We start from the raw sequence: 19,826 nt of genomic DNA, 5'->3' as shown, positions 1-19,826 counted from the left end.
TGCTTGTTCTATTGATACTAAGCTTGTTAATAGCCATGATAAGTTAGAACCAAATATGTTAAAGTGAAGCCTGATTTTGCGTTTTTGTTGGGTCTTTGTTAAGCCGAATATGCGTCTTTGTTAAGCTTGTTGAAATCAAGGACTCATGGTTATTGTTGTCTTGTCGTTCTCCCTCTTTGCTTCCTGTTTACTCTTTATACAATGATCTGTTCCTTTTCCTGCAAACTTGGGTCACCTAGTTGAACTTCATTTCGGTGGTTATGCTGGGATTTTGAGGATTATATGAAACAAAAATGATGGGTTCGGTTGGAAGGTCTTAGCGGAAAGTCTGCTGCCGCTTTGTCCATTTCAATTAGACTGCATTTTACTTCTTAACGGAAGGTCTTAGTTGAATTGTCATGACTAAGGTTGTGTTCAGTCAGAGTATTAGGAAAATGAAGCATATGCGTATTTGAGAATTCGGTAATACAATCATCAGTTTCATTTGCCTTGTTTATGGTTTGTTTGGGTCGGAATTTAGGATGAATATAGATCATTTCTGATGTATTTTGAGTCTGAAAGTTTGTTGGAAGCTCATGGTACGATAGTGCTGAAGTTGCCAAGTTATTTAAAAGTTGTTCCTTTCAAAAACGCAGCAAGGGAAAGTTTGCCGCACCTTTTATGCTGTGTTTTCTTCTTTTAGTTACTAATTGAGCTTTTGCACTTCAGTTTCGTGTTTAATCTTGTGTTGAAAAGAGGAAATTGGATGAGTGAATTGAGTTTGCAAGTATGGGTCTGAAAATACTTGAGTTATGATTGAATGCTTGCTGAAAAAATAGACTTTCAGGTTATCGAACCATTTTTGCATAGATGTTTTTCCAGAATTGTTCATGATACTTTTCTAAGTTTTCTTGTTTGTTTGGATATCGAAGTTACGGGTTGTATTACGTACTTTGAAGCCTGGATATTGGGGCCTTGTTTAAGTTTTTTTGGTTGCCAATAAGGTGCGAAAATTCTGGAAATAGAAGTCAGCTATGAGGAAGTAAGATGCTTCGTAAACTTTGCAGCAAAGGATAATGAAGCTTCCGGATCTTTGTCTGCATTTTAGATTTTGCATGATTTTATGACTAAGTTACTGGCTTGTTGAAGTTTGTATTTGCTTTGGGTAATGTCAAGGCTTTGCTTGGTCGGCTGATATGTTAGTTGCATTATGATTTCATTTGTTTGAGAAGCTCAGTATATTGCAGAAACAAAGAGAGCTTGGTTCGGTAGTCATGTCTGAAGCATTTGCATGTTCTTGCATGAAAATCTTTCAATAATTGCACCTTGGCCCCCCAAGTCTCCCTTAGTTCCATTGTGGCCCAAATAATTGGAAAAATCGATCAAATTGGCCCCTCAAACTTCCTTTTTCCTTTCAATTAGGCCCTAGCTTTGCGAACATGGCTGTTTAGGTTATTTAATTGCTTCAACATGTATGTGATTATTTGTGATTACTTGACTCGTCTTTGCTTTTGAACGTCTGAGGTTCTTAAATGTTTCGATTGGACTCGAATGATTGATTAAGGTTTGCTTTTGGGTCCCTAGTAGATGCTATATTTGGGAATTGGATGGGTCATTCCGTTTTCTTGGTCTTTAAGCATTGTTTGACCACATTTAAGTCGTAATTAGGGAGGATTTGGTGGTTTGTTAGTACCCCTTTTAAAGTTTATAAGGCATTTTGAATTTACTTTTTGCCTTTTACTCTACTTATTTTTGAAGTGATGCATTAATCCCTTGCTTTGATGGTTTTAGCCCAAGTTATCTCTTTCTTTGGTGACTTTAGCCCAAGTTAAGTTTTGATCACTTCACTAGCATCACAAACAAGGAGGTATCACTTCTTTTATCTTTTTTTGTCTCTCCTACGTGATCCAACGTGCTAAGTGAAAATTGCATGTCTACTTCGCTTTCCTTGCCTTTCCTTAATTCCTTTCATTTATTTCATTTACTTTTGCTTTTATTTAAGTTATTCTGTATGGGGTATGTGTATACCTCTTGGCTTGTAATAGATAGGGTTTGGAGAGCATTTTTGTCCATTTTTCCCCTTCGCCTTTTGTTTTAGTTAGCAAGTGTAATAGGTTCATTAGATTGATTGCTTGCTTTTGTTGCTACGTGTTAATTTGCTTTATTAGGCTCTTGCATTTAGTCGAGCATGCTAAGTGTTATGTGCTACGTGTTTATAGGTGATTGGCATGTCTACTTGCTTTCTATAGTTATAGATGAATGTAATGGATGAATGCACGTCACCACACTAGTCCAACGCTAGTTGTGGCTCATTGTCCCGTTTTCCACTAGTCCAACGCTAGTAGGAATTCATAGATATGGGCTAGTCCAACGCTAGACCCTTAGGGATTTCCCTCGCTAGTTCATATTTACATGTTTCACTACATTTCATGCATTTTTCTTTGCTTTTTAGCATTTGGCATGCCCCTCCGACCCTTTCCCCTTCATTTTAGGCTTTTTGCATCCTCATGCTAGTTATAGGGTACATTTGCTTGAGAGTCCCCTTTCGGTAAGGGAAACGAGCGAGTGTGGCTACAAAATAGCCTTAGCACGCTAGTTCTTCCTTCTAATCAAAGGGAAAATTAAAGTCGTGAAATTAGGAGTCATTCCCGTACCCGACTTGATGCATTCCTCTAGGTTCATGCACTCTCATTCTTATCATATCACTTCCTCACTTTTTTATCCACATGCCATGTTTGCACATTTTTCTTCTTTTATCATTTATTTTCTACCTCACAAATTGCACCCAATTGCACTTATATGTATCTACTATTATATTTTCATCCACTAGCACACAAACACCTTTATTTTCTCAATTGGCACACTTGCACTTTTCTTACATTTGCACACTTGCATTTTTCTTACATTTGCACACTTACACTCATACTTGAGTCTTCATTTGCATTATTCATGACCTCTATGAGGGCTTTCCTTATTGGCCACCACAACTCATGTGGTTGGGACCAAAAGCCTCATAAGAGACATTTTAGATTTAGGATTGCATTTTTCTTTCCTTTTTCATATCCATTGGTCATATCCAACATGCAACGCATATTTTGGGTAGAAGAATTAGGAAAAGTGGGGCTAAATCACGCAACTAGCTCTTGCTAGGGTAAGGGAGTGCCTTAGGCTTTGCCTTTGCCTTCTCCCTTATCAAATGTGACCCCCGATCCCTTTCTTTGGTTACGTAGACCTAAAAGTTCTTTAAAAGGGTTTGTTTTCTTTTTCGTTCAAAATATTAAAATCATTTTTGGGTGACTTGGTACACCCTAACTCTATACCAAGTGGCGACTCCATTTTCCATTCAAAAACCCTTTTTGAACTTTGTTTGGCCAAATCGTCGCATTTTGAAGTCCCACGGCCTTTTATTTTCATTTTCACACACGTTCACATACATATTCCATACACTACTTTCACACACTTCTCAAAAAGTGGGGCGCGACAATAATATAATTTTTCTAAGTTATGAAATGTCTTGGTTTTGCTAGACTAAAGTAATACATCTGGAGTTAGAATAACTTATCGCCTTAACGTAAAATTTCTTGAATTCCAATAATTAATTTTTATTAGTGAATAACGTTAAATGCTAATAAGAACTTTCACGTTAAGATAAAGTCAATAAATTTTAGATAAACCTGATACAAGTACACTAAACATACTTAAGACGTAAAAATTACGATAATTAAAGTCTTGCAAGGTTAGTGTATAATTAGGTGTTTAAATCACACTTGGGGATAATTTTTGGTATTAAGTTAGAATTAAGGACTTAAATGGAGGTTAGGAGGATAAGTGAAATGACTAAACTACCCTCCACTACCTCACAAATTACCATGCAATCCAAACACATTTTCGGACAACATCATCACTCACCACCCCATCCGGCCAATGCAAATTTTTACCATTTCTACACTCAAGCCTCTCATGCACTCAACCTCCCTCAAAACCGCAACTCCACTCCATAACTCCAGTCTGCTTCGGACCAAGAACAAAAGAGAGAGAGAGTGAGAGACTGAGCTGCACTTTGCATCCGAGAGGAAAGAAAAGAAAACTCGCGAGCTTTTCATTCCTGTTCTGTCCGTGAGCCAGAGTGAAGAAAGGGAGAAACCGTACGAGAGTTCATCCTTGCCACACTCTCAACCAGCTATAATCCACCCCAACCGCAACACCACCACAGTTGCCACCACCGTGATAAAAAAAAAGACCAGCAACTTCAGTTCTTGCGCGAGCCAAGAGAGGAACAACTTGGCAGATCGTGTGTTGCGTGAGCTGAGCACTTAGCAAAGGTAATTTCTGAGCTAGACTAAATTATTCAGAGGTAGATGATAGTGTTTAAGAGCTTGCATGTTGGATTGTACGTTCTGATGATGAAATCAAAATATGAGAAATCTGATTTGGATTCGAAGGAAATGGAATTACCGAGAAGCTGAAACGAGAATACAGCTTTAATTTTGTTTCTCTGGAGTAATCTGAGCATATAAATGTGATTAACTAACTAAGAACAAGATGATTAAGCTCTGCATGAAGCTAACTGGTTGGATTAAGCTAGGAAAAAAAATGAAATGAAATCTGCGTGCATGCAAGCTTAGTCGAGAAGAATGGAACAAATTCTGATTTGATTGGGGAATGCGGATGACAACCGAATCTGATTTTGGACTAGAAATGTTAATTAATTAGGTAAGTAGTTGCATGATAGATTTGAGAGCAAAATACAAGGTTTTGGCCGAAGGAAAAATTTGGATTATGACTAACTAAGTGCTGGAAGATTTCTGTGATTGCCGAGGGAATGAAGCTGGAAATTTCAGTTTTAAATTGGTAATCTGTATGTCCTGAGCTTAAAACTATGATTAGCTAGTTATTAACAAGATAACTAAGCTCTGCATGCAGTTGTTTTGGTTGGTTTAAAATAGAAAATAAAAATAAAAGAAAATCTGTTTCATGCATGTTCATCCGAAACTAGCTGAACAGAATTACTGGAAATTTTGAGGTTTGCAGCTGTTATTCGAACTTAACCTCGAACTGGGAATGTTTATTAGCTAACTACGTGTTTGCATGTCAACATGGAGGACTTAAAACACTGGCTTGGCCGAGTAAAATCCGGATCAGTGATGGTCTAAGCTGCTGGAAATTTTTCCAGAGTAGCCGAGTAAGGAAGAAAAGAATTTTCCAGTTTTCTTTGGCCAAATTGGTTGGGACTTTTGGTCGAATAATTTGCTGGAACTATCTGTCACTTGACTCATTTCATGTCAAACAAAATGCATGTTAAGTGTTTAGTGTTTAAAGCAAGATAAGGATGGAAATCTTGTTGAAAATTTTGAAGTATCTTTGCTGGAAATCTGTACGTGGTTGCTAGCCGTACTAGCTCAAGCTTTTAATGAGTTTATTTTCTGGACTCGTGTATTATCTGCTTTAGTTTAAGTTGAGCAGGTTATGAGCTATATGTTTAGTGTATCTAGCAAGTAAAAGATGGAGAGTTATTAGATATTTTGAATTGACACTTGCTGGAATTTTCCTGACTTTCAAAGCAAGAAAGAAATTCATGAACTTCTTGAGTTAATTGATTGTAAACTAGCCGTGACTTATTTTTTTTTTATATATACTTGAGTTAAAATTTCTGCTGTTCGTAGCAAGGGATGGTAGCTTGATACCAAGAGCTAATGATTGATGAAGCTCTTGGCCATTTGAGTAGTTTCTGCAAAACTTAATTCTAATAAAGCATTCAAGTAGTTGACTAAAATGTGCTTGGAAGCTTCCTGGTTTGCACTTTGGAATGTCTTGATACCTTGGACTTCCTTTATCGAGTTTTATTTGGAACTGAATCTACTGAGACCTAGGGCTAATGATTGATGAAGCCCTAGTGAAATTTATATGTGAATTATGTAAGTGCTATAAGGGCAACTTGAAATACAATGTGCAAATGGAATGAAATCGCGAAGTCCGTTCTAGTCTTTTGAACTCAAGTACCTCTAAATCAAATCTCGTGGGAATATTTTACCCTAATATCAAGTTATATATATATATTGAGTTTAGTACGTTAATATTAAAACTTAGATATTGGGACCTTTAAAACCTTGCCGACAAATTATGCTTTCCTTCGCTTAAACCAATTTTATTACCTCCAGGGAGTAATTGCAATAACTATTAAACTTTAAGTTTTCAAAAAATTACCCTTGATTAGCTGTTTCAGAGAAAATTTGTTAAAAACATCTAATTCTAATAATTTCAAATAAAAGACATGGAAAATTTGCTCGGCAAGAAACTTTGTTAAAACTAATTTAGCTTTAGTTTGCCTCGAGAAGGGAAATATCTTTAAAAAGAAACCACACGAAACATTTTATCCCTTTTTCCAGTTTAATTTTAAAAGGAGGTTATTGACTTGTTTTGAGAAATTAAGCTAGTTTTATACAAGATAATCTTTTATTTATAAACCAAGGGTTCGTTTAGTAAAACTTATGGTTTATAAAACTTGAATTTTCTAGGATCCAACGAGGACGCGGACTACGATTTCCAGCCTGACTTTTGAGCCTCACTTTTGGTGAGTGTCCCTGCTTGTTCTATGCCTATTTGGTTAAAGTGCTTTCTTGACTCGATATGTGGTAATTGCCAAAAAAATGATTTCTGATCTATCGAAGTGAGCAGTGTGTACTTTATCACACTAGCCGTTCGAGTGGTAACTTGTGTGAAGTGTTTTCGTGAATATCTTAAATGTTGTGACGTCGTTGGGTGAATCCCTCGACTAGTTTATCCAGGGGGTATACTCGAGTACTACCGCTCTCATTTATTTTGTCGTGCGGGCCCGGAGCTGGGGTATGATCGGTGGCCGGAGTTAAGTAAAATAAGGAGTTCTACATGGACCGTAAGTAGTGAGAGTTGACGGAGGGTCAACTACGGTAAATTTTGATCAAGCGTGGAAAATGGCTCTTGAGAGCCCCTGTATCCTACCTGGTGCTGTTATCTGCTTTTCTTAATTGTTGAATTTAAATACTCGTTACTTGCCTTATGTGATTGCATATTTTGGGGCACCACTGAGCTTTAGCTCACCCCACGTTCATTTGTTTTCCTTACAGGTTTTGAAATTTGAAAGAATTTGAGCTGCTTATATTTTCTATGAATGTAATTGAACAATTTGAATTTAATTTGCGGTTTGTAATGAATTCCAAATTAAACAAGGTAGTCTTGTTTTGGGTTGCCACTTGAAGCTGGAAAATGTGTAAACCCTAATTCTGCCATTTGGCTGGTATGTATTTATTTGTTGTGGGAAATTTTATGTATTTGGGTTGGTTTGACCTTGATCCTTGTAATCCACGCGTGAAGTGCTTAGGAGCCGTGGATTGGCTATCTTATAAATGTTGTTATCTTTGAAGTTAATGAGGATTTAGTTATCGGTCTATCTGGGAAGAAACGGTGTTGTAATAGTTTAGTTTATTCTTCGGAAGGATTTGGGCTAGATTGCTTGCGTGAGTCCTGGCGAGAGTTAGGCAGGCGGCCCGCCAACCCTCTGGTTCGCCTTAAGGGAAAGTGGGGTCATCACAGTCCCCCAGTTCAGTTGTGTATCGAGGAGATTCACTCCAATGACATATACAGCTATAGCATATAATTCAGTTCAATTCAGTTCAGGTAATTCAATTCAATTCAGGCAATTAAATTTCAATTCATTTAAATGAAAACGAGTGCGATAAAGTACACACCCGACTCAGCAGTTATCAATTTTTCAGTCCATAAGGAGCAATTCACATAATTGCAACAAAACATGCACTTGACACTCACCAATCAAAAACAAGGAAGTAGTGCCCCAATGAGGGTTTAGGTGTCCACTGTGAGATCCTCTTGAAGGTCTCCTTGAGTTCCTGAACAAATAATAATTAACTATCACACACTATCACTTATGAATCCCTAGTTAACAAGGGAGATTGTACACTTGTACAATCTAAGAAAATTTCATGCAAGAGAGCCTTAATTACTCGTAAATCGAGACTCAAAAGTGGGGTTTAATAATGTAAAAGAAAAACTATTTTTCTTCAAGAAATCAAGTCTAAAACAGTCATCCAATATCGAAAGGTAGTGAAAAATTTCTAAAAAACTCAATTCCCTTCAAGTTCAAAATTTCAATTTTGAGGATAATTTTTGAAAAATCATATCTTACACTTCGTAGGTCCAAAATTGGAAAACTTGGTACCGTTGGAAAATAGTTTCAAAGTACTAAAAGTTCCTAGAAGACACTTTTCCAAGATTTTAAATGCAAGACACTCAAATCTCAGCTTAAAGTGGCTGATTTGCACTACAAGACAGTTTTAGTCTTGTTTTTCAACAAATTTTGGAAATTCGGAAAAATTCACAGAAAATGAACTAGCCTCTAAAATTTATACTAAAATAAGAGTTCTAAATAAGGTTTTAAACACAACAAGCAGAACTAAATTTGGAGTTTTGAGTGCCAAAATATAGCAGCTCAAGGTTGGCCCAAAAATAAAGACTGTTGGTAAATTTTCCTGATTTTGAAGAACAAATTTGGCCTATCATTTGTATATCAAAACAGTCTTAGAATGACACCAAAATTGGTACATTTCCACTTCCATATGAGGGCTAATCCTCTATCAAATTTCACTTAAAAACTCTTACGAGAAGGTAGTTAACAAAACTACCAAAGTTCAAGAAAGTTTCAAGGCAAATCTGCCTTCTCGCATTCGTTTTCTTTTTCAAACATTCTGTATCATGAAATCAGTCCAATTTTGAGTCATTTATGAAATCAAGGTCCAAGAAACATTTCATAAGCAATTGTTAGTTGGTTGACATCAAAATCTTAAAATAAAACCTCTCATAAGCAACCAAACCAGTCAGCCAGCATGAAAAGAGGGTTTTTTAGATTTGCTACAGTTTGGGACTTGGATCATAACTCACTCAATACATGTTAGAATTGGGAATGGTTGGTGGTGTTGAAAACTAGATTCAAAAGGTTACAATTCATCAGAACAACTTAATTTGAAATTCAGTTGGCAAGTGAGAGAAAATAGAGCCACAAATTGCAGCTTCTAGCTTTCCCACGGTTTGATAGTGAAACAGGACAGCAGAATTTGCTCAATCATTACAGATGACTCGGTTCGAATTAGAAGGTGTATGATACACCGTTAGAAAACTACGTATGTCTAGTTTCAAATGCCACAAACGTCACTTGATTTTGACATCTGAACAGAGAGTTATGATTGCTTAAAGTTGCTTTGTCCAGAACACCTGGACAGCATTTTTCCAGATTTTTACCATTTCGAAATTCTAACTTTTATTCAGCCAAATCAAGTGATTTTTGGTGAAAACTTTCCACACATCCTATACAACATATCTGCATCAGATTCAAGGTCATTTGAGCATAAAAAATTTGAACCAAAGCTTCAAGAAAAACAGGGCAGATTTTCGGCTAAGCTTCCTATGCAATTCCTCTGGTTTTCCTTTCATTTTTCCAACAAATCTCATCTTGTTTATCACATAATTAACACAAACAACACTTATCATCATCATATCAGTTCTATATCATCAAGGTTAGATTTCATAGAGCTCACTCCAACCATTTAAACCCAACAACAACAATAACAATGAAGCTACAAGCTACCTAGCAAAGATCAACCCACTAAATCCAAGATTAGATGGTTGGATGATTACCTCCTTTTCCTTTGAGTGAAATCAGAAATTTTGCACCTCTAAGACCTCAAGACAAACCGTGAGATGATGCTTCCTTCCTAGTTCAAGTGAATCTCCAAGTGAAGTGGAAGTTGTGTAGTGAATTTGAGTGAGAAATGGTAGCACAAAGTGAGGTGAAATGAAGTGGAGCTCTCCTTCTTCTTTCTTGGAGAATTTCAGCCAGCAAGATAAGAGGAGAGAGAGTGTGCAGCTGATAACTAAAGCTTCTCTTGGAAGCTTGGATACTTGGGGCCAAAGTTTGTCTCAAAAGTCAACTACCGATAGTTTCGCGCATGCGCGTTGCGTGCCCGTTTCTCTCGGGTTTGTTTCATGTGTGCACTAAACCTCTAATGTACTTTCTTTAACATTATAATCCTTTACTCTTAGTAGTCTAGAATAAACTTCTTAAATCTCCCATTAATCGCTCCGACTCGATATACCCGAACTTCCAGTTCGGCGCGATAACGCGAAACCTAAAATGAATTCTTGTAACGATAATATAAGTAACTAACACTTGGGTAATTAATCATAAAAATAACTATTTTAAAACTAATGCATGAGTCCTCAAATCTCCAAGGTCACTGTACTCTCAAATCGAACATTGTCTCCAAACGCGTATTCGCTAAATCTCACTAAATGAGATTCCGAAAATTAAATTTATTCACAAGGCATTTTAAAAATATAAGTGAGATAGTATTCCATATAAATGGATTTAAAATAGTTTAAATAAATTATTCGGAGAAACGGGTGAATAAATAATTAAATAATCCAATAAAATAGAATTAAAAGTAAGGAAAAATTTGGGTCCTCAAACAAATCACATAGAGGATGTTTGCTGGAAGAAAGGATGAAAGTGTCTACATTGTGGGAGTGCAGATCATCAAATTGCTAATTGTCCAGACCTATCTCAAGAAGGGAGTGGGAACCGACAGTCAACCAAGACCAACCCTGACCAGTCGAATGGGGAAGGGACTGGACCGAAAGTGTCGACTCGGGTGTATTCCCTAGAGCAACATCAAGTCCCTAACTCGTCTGAGAACGTGAAAGGTAAGATTCTTGTATTTCACCGTTTGACCACTAGTATAGAGTATAAGTAATTGCGATTTGGGTAGGACGAGGAAACTATACTAGAGCTAATAAGCCTGGCCAGTAAAGGGATACAAATTGGTTAGCTAAGTATGATGCTCAACTTGACCTTAAGAAGGAAGTGGTAAAGTTTCATATACCTGGGGAAGGCGATGATAAGAAATTTCGAGGACAAAATTCTTTTAAGGGAGAGAGAGTGTGAGGGCTTGAAAAATTTCCTCATTTTATATTATTTTATTTTAATTCTTCGTATGCATTTTCTTTACTTTACTCTATTATATAAATTTTTCTAGGGATTTTTACAAGTGAAAATAGTTTTAAATCATTTTTTAATATAAGTTAGTTTATGTGACGTTAGTAGTACATATGGGATGTGGGACATGCTAGTGCGTAAAGTGCGGTAAATTTTGACGATTAGGTGAAGTTTTCCATAAAGGGATATTATTATACAAAGTGTTAGGAAATAATTAGAGGTTAGCTAGATAGATTAACCATTGGTAGACAAAAGGATGAGAATAAGCATAGGAAAAGACAAGTGTCATGAAATCAATGAATGCTAGACTTTGACCCAACTTTTTTCACCTTTACTAAAACTCAAAATTTGACCAAAATCTCTTCACTTTCTTAGCTAGCTTGGCCAAAACTTTGAGGGAGAAAAAGAGAGAGAAATTTCATCTTGCACTTCAATTTCCAAGCTCAATCTTGAATTTCAACCATAATTTTTGCAAATCACTCCATAAAAGTGTTAGCCGAAGTAGTTTCCAAGGTGGTTGTGGAGTAAATTTGGGAGGAAGAAGCCTAAACTATCATCTTTCTTGTGGTTATAAGGTAACTCGCCAAGAAAATCCCTCTTTACTTAAAATAATCGCATAATGGTGGTTTAAGGTTGTTAAGTGTGTAGTTTTGTGAGAGATTTCATGAGTTGAAGTGATATTATGGACATTTTCAATTTTTATCATGCATTTTCTGCCCATAGATGAAGCTTAAAGGTTGTCCATGATTTCCTAACTTTAGCTTGTGAAATATCTAGTGTTTATGTGTTATTTTACTTTGCCTAAAGAAATTTTCAGCTTGGATGCGTAAATTTCAGCTCTAGGGTTTCTAATTAGAGCATGATTAGGGTTAGCTTTAGAGCTACCAATTGGCTATATGTGAAGGGTATTGTGACCCCAATTAGGTGTGTTTAATAGCTTGTGATTTATATGTGAAATTGTGGTTGAATTGAGATGAAATTGGTGATTAATTGTATGGTGGAAAAGTAGAGAATTAAGGGGAGGTGCCATCCAATTGTTTAGGCCGTTTGGTTCCTTTAAGTTTGAGTTGCATTTTGGTAGAAATGAAGAGTTTTGGGGGTTGTTCGTGTCCCTAGGACCAACTGTTACCCTTTTTACTCAAAAGTTACATTTTATCTCTTTGTACTAGTAGTTAACTCAGGGAGGCATACGACTTGTAATCGAGCCTCATTTATGTATTCCATTTACTGGATTTGTGGATGTGGGAACCATAATTATTTTGTCTTGGTTATTTTAGGGTTTCTTGGTGATCAAAGCCATACTTTGGGCAAAAACTTTTGAAGTTATCTTTGCTTGAACTGGTGAGTGTACCACTTGCATGACTTGTTGCTTACTTGATTGCTTGTACCTGCAATTCATGACTTGAATGACTGTAATATCTGTTTATTTTGGACGAGATCAGGGTGCACTTTATCGCACTCGTCTCTCTTGCCTATGTGACTGCTTACTGTATAAACTGAATCTGTTAATGTGCATGACCTGATGTCATTTGGAGGTGTATCCGACGACCTTCTTGTTAAACCTAAGCTCAACACCATGGGGAGTTAATGGAATCGAACCAGCAAGGGCTTGGTCGAGGAAGATTGACAAACCATAGGAACTGTTCCTGGAGAATCCTTGGGTATTGGAGACTCTGGATTCCCGGTATACTCGAGTATTATCATTCTTGTTCTTGTTTAGCGTTCGGGCCCGGCAAGAGGTATGTTTGGTAAGCGTGATTTGGCGTAAGAAAGGTCTACGGATATGTTTGTTTCATTAAATGTTGACGGAGGGTCAACGAGTTTGGATCAAGTACTGCAACAGGAATTTTGGCTCTTGAGAGCCACCTGTATCCTTTCTATTTGAGATGTTTATTCATTTTCCTATTTGGTGTGTATATTTAATTGATTAAAAGCAAATCTCTATGATTCTTGATTGCTTGGATTTTGGTACCTCATTGAGCGTAAACTCACCCCTTCCCGTTACCTTTGTTTTCCTTACAGGGTTCACCATGTTGGAAATCATGATTTTGAAAAAAAGAATAGAGCTAGTGATAGACATCCCTTTTGATTATGCTCCTCTGTATAAGAAAAACACTAATTGTACTTTGATCACTTGTGAATATTCTGACTTGTATTGCTAGTTAAACTTTTGAACCTTTCAATGTATATATATCTCAAAGTGTTTAACCATGTAAATTAAGTGTACTCGTTTGAGATGGTACTTTCATTTTGCTTTGGTGAACACTTCTGGTATCCGTTGGGGAATTCGAACGAGTGTGAAGTTTGAACGAGAAAAGAAAATTTTTGGCGGGAAAACTATTCATAGAATCCGGCCGTATATCTGGCTAGTTCTTGGCTGGATATCTGGCCGGATTGGCAGGGGAATTTGAAAAAAATTTGAAGTGCTCACTGCCTTGAATCCTACCGACAATCCGGCCAGATATCCGGTCAAGTCTTGGCCGGATTGTGACGTGGCCACAGCTTTTCATTTTAATTTTCACTTTCATTCTTCGTTCTTTGTTTCGTTGAAGTGTTTGATCGCGGTACTATCCTTTGGAATGGTTTGGACTTTGTGTAATACGAACCCCGTCGAAGACGAAACTCGTAGTCACATGCCCTGGATCTAGACGACTAATACCAACGGTTTCGCAGCGGAAAACTTGACCCTAATTAACCCTAGAAGTCACGAACAATATTGATACTATCTCAACCCGTAACCAATCGAATTAATGAACCAAATTTGTAAGATGGAGGAACGCCACAATCAAGGTGGGTACTTGATTGATAAGTTCAATTGAATAACTTAAGAAAACTTTCAAGTATTCAAGAAAGGCTCTCTTGGAAAGAGAAAGTGAATAAACGCTCAAGTTTATTGGTGTAAAATCTGACCCCCCCCAAACGTATAAGGTGTAGGCTTATTTATAGCCTTACAATGACTCCAAAACCTAATCTAACTTGGACTAAACTAACTTCCCTAATTAAATAGCAATAATTCGGCCATTACAAGACAATTCTCGGCCGACCTTTGGACTGAAATAAATGACTTAAACCACTAAATTAATCAACTAAACTTTCAGTCCAATTAGAAAGTAAGCTGACCAAAATAAAGACACTAACAAACGACCAACAAATAGCAAGGAACTTGACAATTTATAGCCTAGCCATCAATACCAATTAAACGAAAAACTTGGGACTTGAATCTTGTATATTGGCATGCCTTGATTCACATCATTCCCCTCCTCTTGGAAGCGATTTGTCCCCAAATCAATGGCTTGCTTCGACAGCATCAACATTAGACGCCACTTTATGATGACTAGCCGTCCTACATGTCGTTTATGCAACTGTAAGATGCATGTGAACTTGACACAGAATGCGGTATGATTTAGCATGTAAGGAACATCTCTTGGGTTGTGCGTGACACAGGCATTGATGTTGCTCAACATATGAGAATGCAAATGCTTGAAATCCACTTCATATGATGCATACAAACTAGGAAGATATGAAGTAGACAAAAGGAACAATGTGGAACCAGATTCTAGAGGTTGAAACAAACGTGAAAATTCAGGGTCAACTACTGGTAAGTAGCCTTCAAAACTGGCAGCAACTAGCACTACAAAGTGCACGAAATCTGATTGGATCTTGCTAGGCAAATCTAGAAAAATCGGGATAGCTTCATTACCTGCATGCAAAGGACAAAATTCAGTTCTTAAAGGACCAGAATTTTGCTCAAGGATGGGAAGGATTTCATGTAGGAGTGGATAGGGAAATGTAGAGTAAGATTCAAGTGGAACCACTTCCTTTGAGTCGTGAGTAAGCTCTTTGGCAAGCAAGACAGCTCTAGGAGAATAAGTGGGTATAGTGTATTGCAGAGCAGATTTGATAAGCAAACTACGAAATCCTTGGAAACACATGAGCTCTCCAAAGGATTTAGGAATTGAACAAAGTAAGGTAAGCATAGTTGCACCATACTCCAGCTGCAGAAAAGATATGGTGTTAAACAAAACAAAGGTTAGTGTGCTAGGGAGGGAACAATCTCCCTCACCAATGGTTTGTGCAAACATGCTTAATTTCCTCCCATTGCTTCCCACTATGGCCAACTAGTTTTTGCCCCTTTCCTTTACATCTTGCTCGACACTTTGTTCACTTCGCATGCTCCTTTGTTTACTTTCAGCTTTATCTAACTCCCACTCCCATTGAAGCATTGCTTGATCTTCTTGCACTTGCTTAGGGGTAAGCGGAGCAAGAGTAACCTTCCTATCCCTATGAAGAAAAGAATATTTGTTAGTACGACCATCATAAATGACCTTCTTATCGTATTGCCATGGCTGTCCCAAAATAATGTGAGTGGCTTGCATCGGCACTACATCGCACAATAACTCGTCTTCGTATCTACTAATGCTAAATTGCACAAGTGTTTGTTTGGAGACACGGAGTTCACCACAATCACTAAACCATTGCAGCTTGTAGGGCCAAGGATGATTATGAGTAGGTAGCTGCAACTTCTTCACCATTAGAGCACTTATTATGTTAGTACAACTCCCATCATCAACAATCAAGCTACACACCTTGCCATTGACAAGACATCGCGTATAGAAGATGTTCTCTCTTTGCACATCCTCATCAATGCGTTGTGTATTCAATGCCTTCCTTCTAACCAAACCTAACCCGATGGGTTGATCAATAGGAACCTCTTCACTTGATTCATCATCTTCATCCTCCGTCAATGGTGGTATTCCTTCATACTCCTTTTCATTATCCGAGATAGTCTCACCACTAGGTAGGACGATCATAGCTCGCAAGTTAGGGCATTGACTAGTTATGTGCCCACGTCCTTGGCATTTAAAACATTTATTGTCACGAAGTCAAGGTGTGGATACTTCATGGCCGAATTTAGGGGCAAACTTCAAATCTGTTTTTGTGAATTCTTGTTTCGGCCTTGAAGAGATAGAATTTGCTGGGAGCTTTTCTTCCCTTCCCGGTGGTGTAGATCGGTTCATAGGTGAAGTGTGGCTCAGTGAATACCCTCCTTGACCCCTCCTCTTGAGCCTTTGCTCAATCTTGATAGCCTTTTCCACCATGTCCTATAGCTCGACATAGTGTTGCAGCTCTAGGTGGTCAGCAATTTCCGATCTCAAATCACTGAGAAAATGCGCCATTGTTGCCTCCCTATCCTCATATATATCGGCTCTAAGCATGGAAATTTCCATGTCCTTGTAGTAGTCCTCAACCGAGCGATTTCCTTGGGATAAGGTTTGAAGCTTTTGGTACAAGTCTCTATGGTAGTGACTTGGTACAAATCACTTCTTCATGAGGTGTTTAAGCTCAGTCCAAGTGGTTATAGAAGGTTCACCACACCTCCTCCGGCTTGTAACCACTTGATCCCACCAAACGATAGCGTAGTCGGTGAATTCAACCAAAGCCAATTTCAACTTTTGCTCATTCGTGTAATCATTGCAATCAAAAACTAACTCCACTCGTCTCTCCCATTCAAGGTATGCATCTGGGTCTGATTTACCTTGGAATGGTGGAATTTTCATTTTAATTCCTTTGATTGCATCACCAACTTGTTTGGTGTTCCTCCTCGGTCGCCTTTGTCCACAGTCAAAGTTGTCATCTGAGTTAGAGTCACTGAACTCGAGCATAGGCCTTTCGCGAATTCTCCCGCTTTGTTGACTACCTTTGGAGCCATTTTGGGACTCTTCCAACCTATCAAGGCGTATATTCATGGGTTCAAGCTTTTGATCCAAAAGACGTCCTATCTCCTCCTTCAAACTTTCTGCCAAACAGGAAAAATCGAAAGCTGGTGTGCTTTCTCCTTCGTTAGACATGGCCTTTGATTTTAAACCTGCAAGAAAGGGTTAGTATAAAATAGAAAATTTTATCTCACCACTTCCTCACGTGTATCACTCGCACTCGTGTATCGCTCAAGTGTTTAAACACTCTAATGATCTCACCAATCACTTCTCAAGTCATTTGATTACCTCTCTTGAAGAAATCAGAATTTTCTCAATGAGATTCAATCAAACTTTTCACCAATTTTCACACAAAAAGGTGGCGGATGAATGCTAGAAAATTTAAGCAGAGTGGACGGTCTTAAACACTAAAAAGACACGATGAAGTAACTGAAAAATTTCCAGATTTATGGCCGAAACTCTACACCAGAATTTGGAAGTTTTCAACTTGACTCAAGACGCAATTTAGAAATCTATTAGCCTTCACAGTCCAAAGCCGATTTGGACTACTTGGAGCTAATAAAAACTGACAAGAATCTGCGAACAAGACCCAAATAAGACTCCAAATACGTGACTTGTGGCTGGACAACAAATTAAGAAAATTTCCGGAACTCAAGACTCAATGGCAGAATTTGTTGGAACCTAGAGAACCTTCTACCCAACTTGTACTATGGCTGGAATTTTGGAAACTTGATAGAATTTGGTTGTTGGGTATAGTTTGGAGAATAAGGCTGCTGATTTGGAGATTTGTCACGTGTGCACTTGAGGTAAATCTAATATGGACAGTTTTCTTGTGACTAGAATTTATTATTAATCCCAGTCAACCTTGGATTCCCAAATCAAATTACTTTCTTGTTTCCACTTCAAGATTGATACGAACTCTTGTTTCTTTCTTTTCTTGTGTTTCTTCTTCCTTTTTTTTTCACGAGTCAGTTCTTTTCTTTCTTTCCTTTATTTTCTTTTTTTTGCAATTCAAATCAAACTCAAGGAACAAGAATCGGCTTAAAGTTTTGCACAAGAAACAGCCACAATTCAAGAAATTCAATACTCCCAAGAACAAGAATATTCAGCCACAGTCTAACTTCAAGAACACACAATTTCAAGCTTCGGATTTTCAAGAAGGAAACATGACCAGATTTTTTTGACTCAATGCCAAGACACGAATTCATAGACACAAAACAAGATCAATAATTGGATAGCAATGGCAACAAGACATGACAATGAAACACGACTAAAAACACGACACTAACAAGAGACAAGATTCGACAGCAAGGAACAAATAAAAACCATAGGATTCAATTTTTTTTTTGTTTTTTTTTGTTGACGCATGGATCTGAATTGAAAACAAGAAAAATCTGACTCAAACACGAAAGGAAAAAGGGATATAACCTGGTATTTTTCAACTAGCTCTGATTACCAGATAATACGAACCCCGTCGAAGACGAAACCCGTTGTCACATGCCCTAGATCTAGACGACTAATACCAACGGTTTGGCAGCAGAAAACTTGACCCTAATTAACTCTAGAAGTCACAAACAATATTGATACTATTTCAACCCATAACCAATCGAATTAATGAACCAAATTTATAAGGTAGAGAAACGCCACAATCAAGGTGGGTATTTGATTGATAAGTTCAATTGAATAACTTAAGAAAACTCTCAAGTATTCAAGAAAAGCTCTCTTGGAAAGAGAAAGTGAATAAACGCTCAAGTTTATTGGTGTAAAATCTGACCCCCCCCCCAAACGTATAAGGCGTAGGCTTATTTATAGCCTTACAATGACTCCAAAACCTAATCTAACTTGGACTAAACTAACTTCCCTAATTAAGTAGCAATAATTTGCCATTACAAGACAACTCTCGGCCGACCTTTGGACTGAAATAAATGACTTAAACCACTAAATTAATCAACTATACTTTCAGTCCAATTAGAAAGTAAGCTGACCAAAATAAAGACACTAACAAACAACCAACAAACAGCAAGGAACTTGACAATTTATAGCCTAGCCATCAATACCAATTAAACGACAAAACTTGGGACTTGAATCTTGTATATTGGCATGACTTGATTCACATCATCGTGGGTTCGGCTTAGTAGTCCTAACAAGAGTTGGGTAGGCAGTTCGCTAACCCTTAGGCCCTAGGGGAAGGTGAGGCTATCACAATGAAGGTGTATCTGTGTTCTTGGGACTATCATGATTCCATTTAGAGTGAAATGGGGCTTTATTGTTGTTCTTCTAGTTATTGAAATTAGCATCTTCTGAATGAGTTTTGTTTATCTTCTAAATAGCTTTTAGGTTCATGGGGCTTTATTGTTGTTTTTCTAGTTATTGAAATTAGTAGAATGAGTATTGTGCATCTTCTAAATAGCTTTTAGGTTCTTTTCCTACAACTTGGCTACCTCAATGGCATCAGCTAAGGTCTCAAGTTTGGACATTTTCACCATATTGGCTATTTCTTTTTTTAAGCCACTCATGAAACTGGCCTTATAATAAGAATTAGATAAGTGAGGTAAAGATGGCATTACTAGTGCTTTGAGTATCTCAAATTTCTCCAAATAGTTTGCCATGGATCCTGTTTGCACCAACTTATTGAATTCCTCAATGGTCTCTTCAAGAGTACCCTCTCGAAATTTGATGCACAGAGCAGTTGCTAGCTTTGACCTTGGAATCATCTCTTCCATTGAAAACCTCATGAAACTAGATGTCTGCCCTATCTCTAAAATGTAGTTAGTAATTTACCAGATGAATTCTCTTTTTCCAGTTACTTCTTTCTACAATTCCAACTTAGATTCATTCTGCTATGCTTCTTGTCCTGAGTTACTGCTCCATTCCATTAGCTATGCCATCATGGTCATCATCCCTTCATACTTTTGATCTAATCCCTTTGACAACTTCTCGGTGGAAGGAGCCTTATCTCTATGGTCCTAATAGCCTGTTCCATTCTTTCACTCTTGTTAGTAAAAGTACTCACCACACTGTCCAGCTCAACTACATCTCGCTTCAACATTTCAACTTGAGATTTTGTCATCCCTATGGCTTGTGGCTAGCTC

The sequence above is a fragment of the Coffea arabica genome, chromosome 3e, assembly GCF_036785885.1.
Source record: "Coffea arabica cultivar ET-39 chromosome 3e, Coffea Arabica ET-39 HiFi, whole genome shotgun sequence".
Taxonomy (NCBI): domain Eukaryota; kingdom Viridiplantae; phylum Streptophyta; class Magnoliopsida; order Gentianales; family Rubiaceae; genus Coffea; species Coffea arabica.
Note: the sequence above shows the minus strand (reverse complement) of the source record.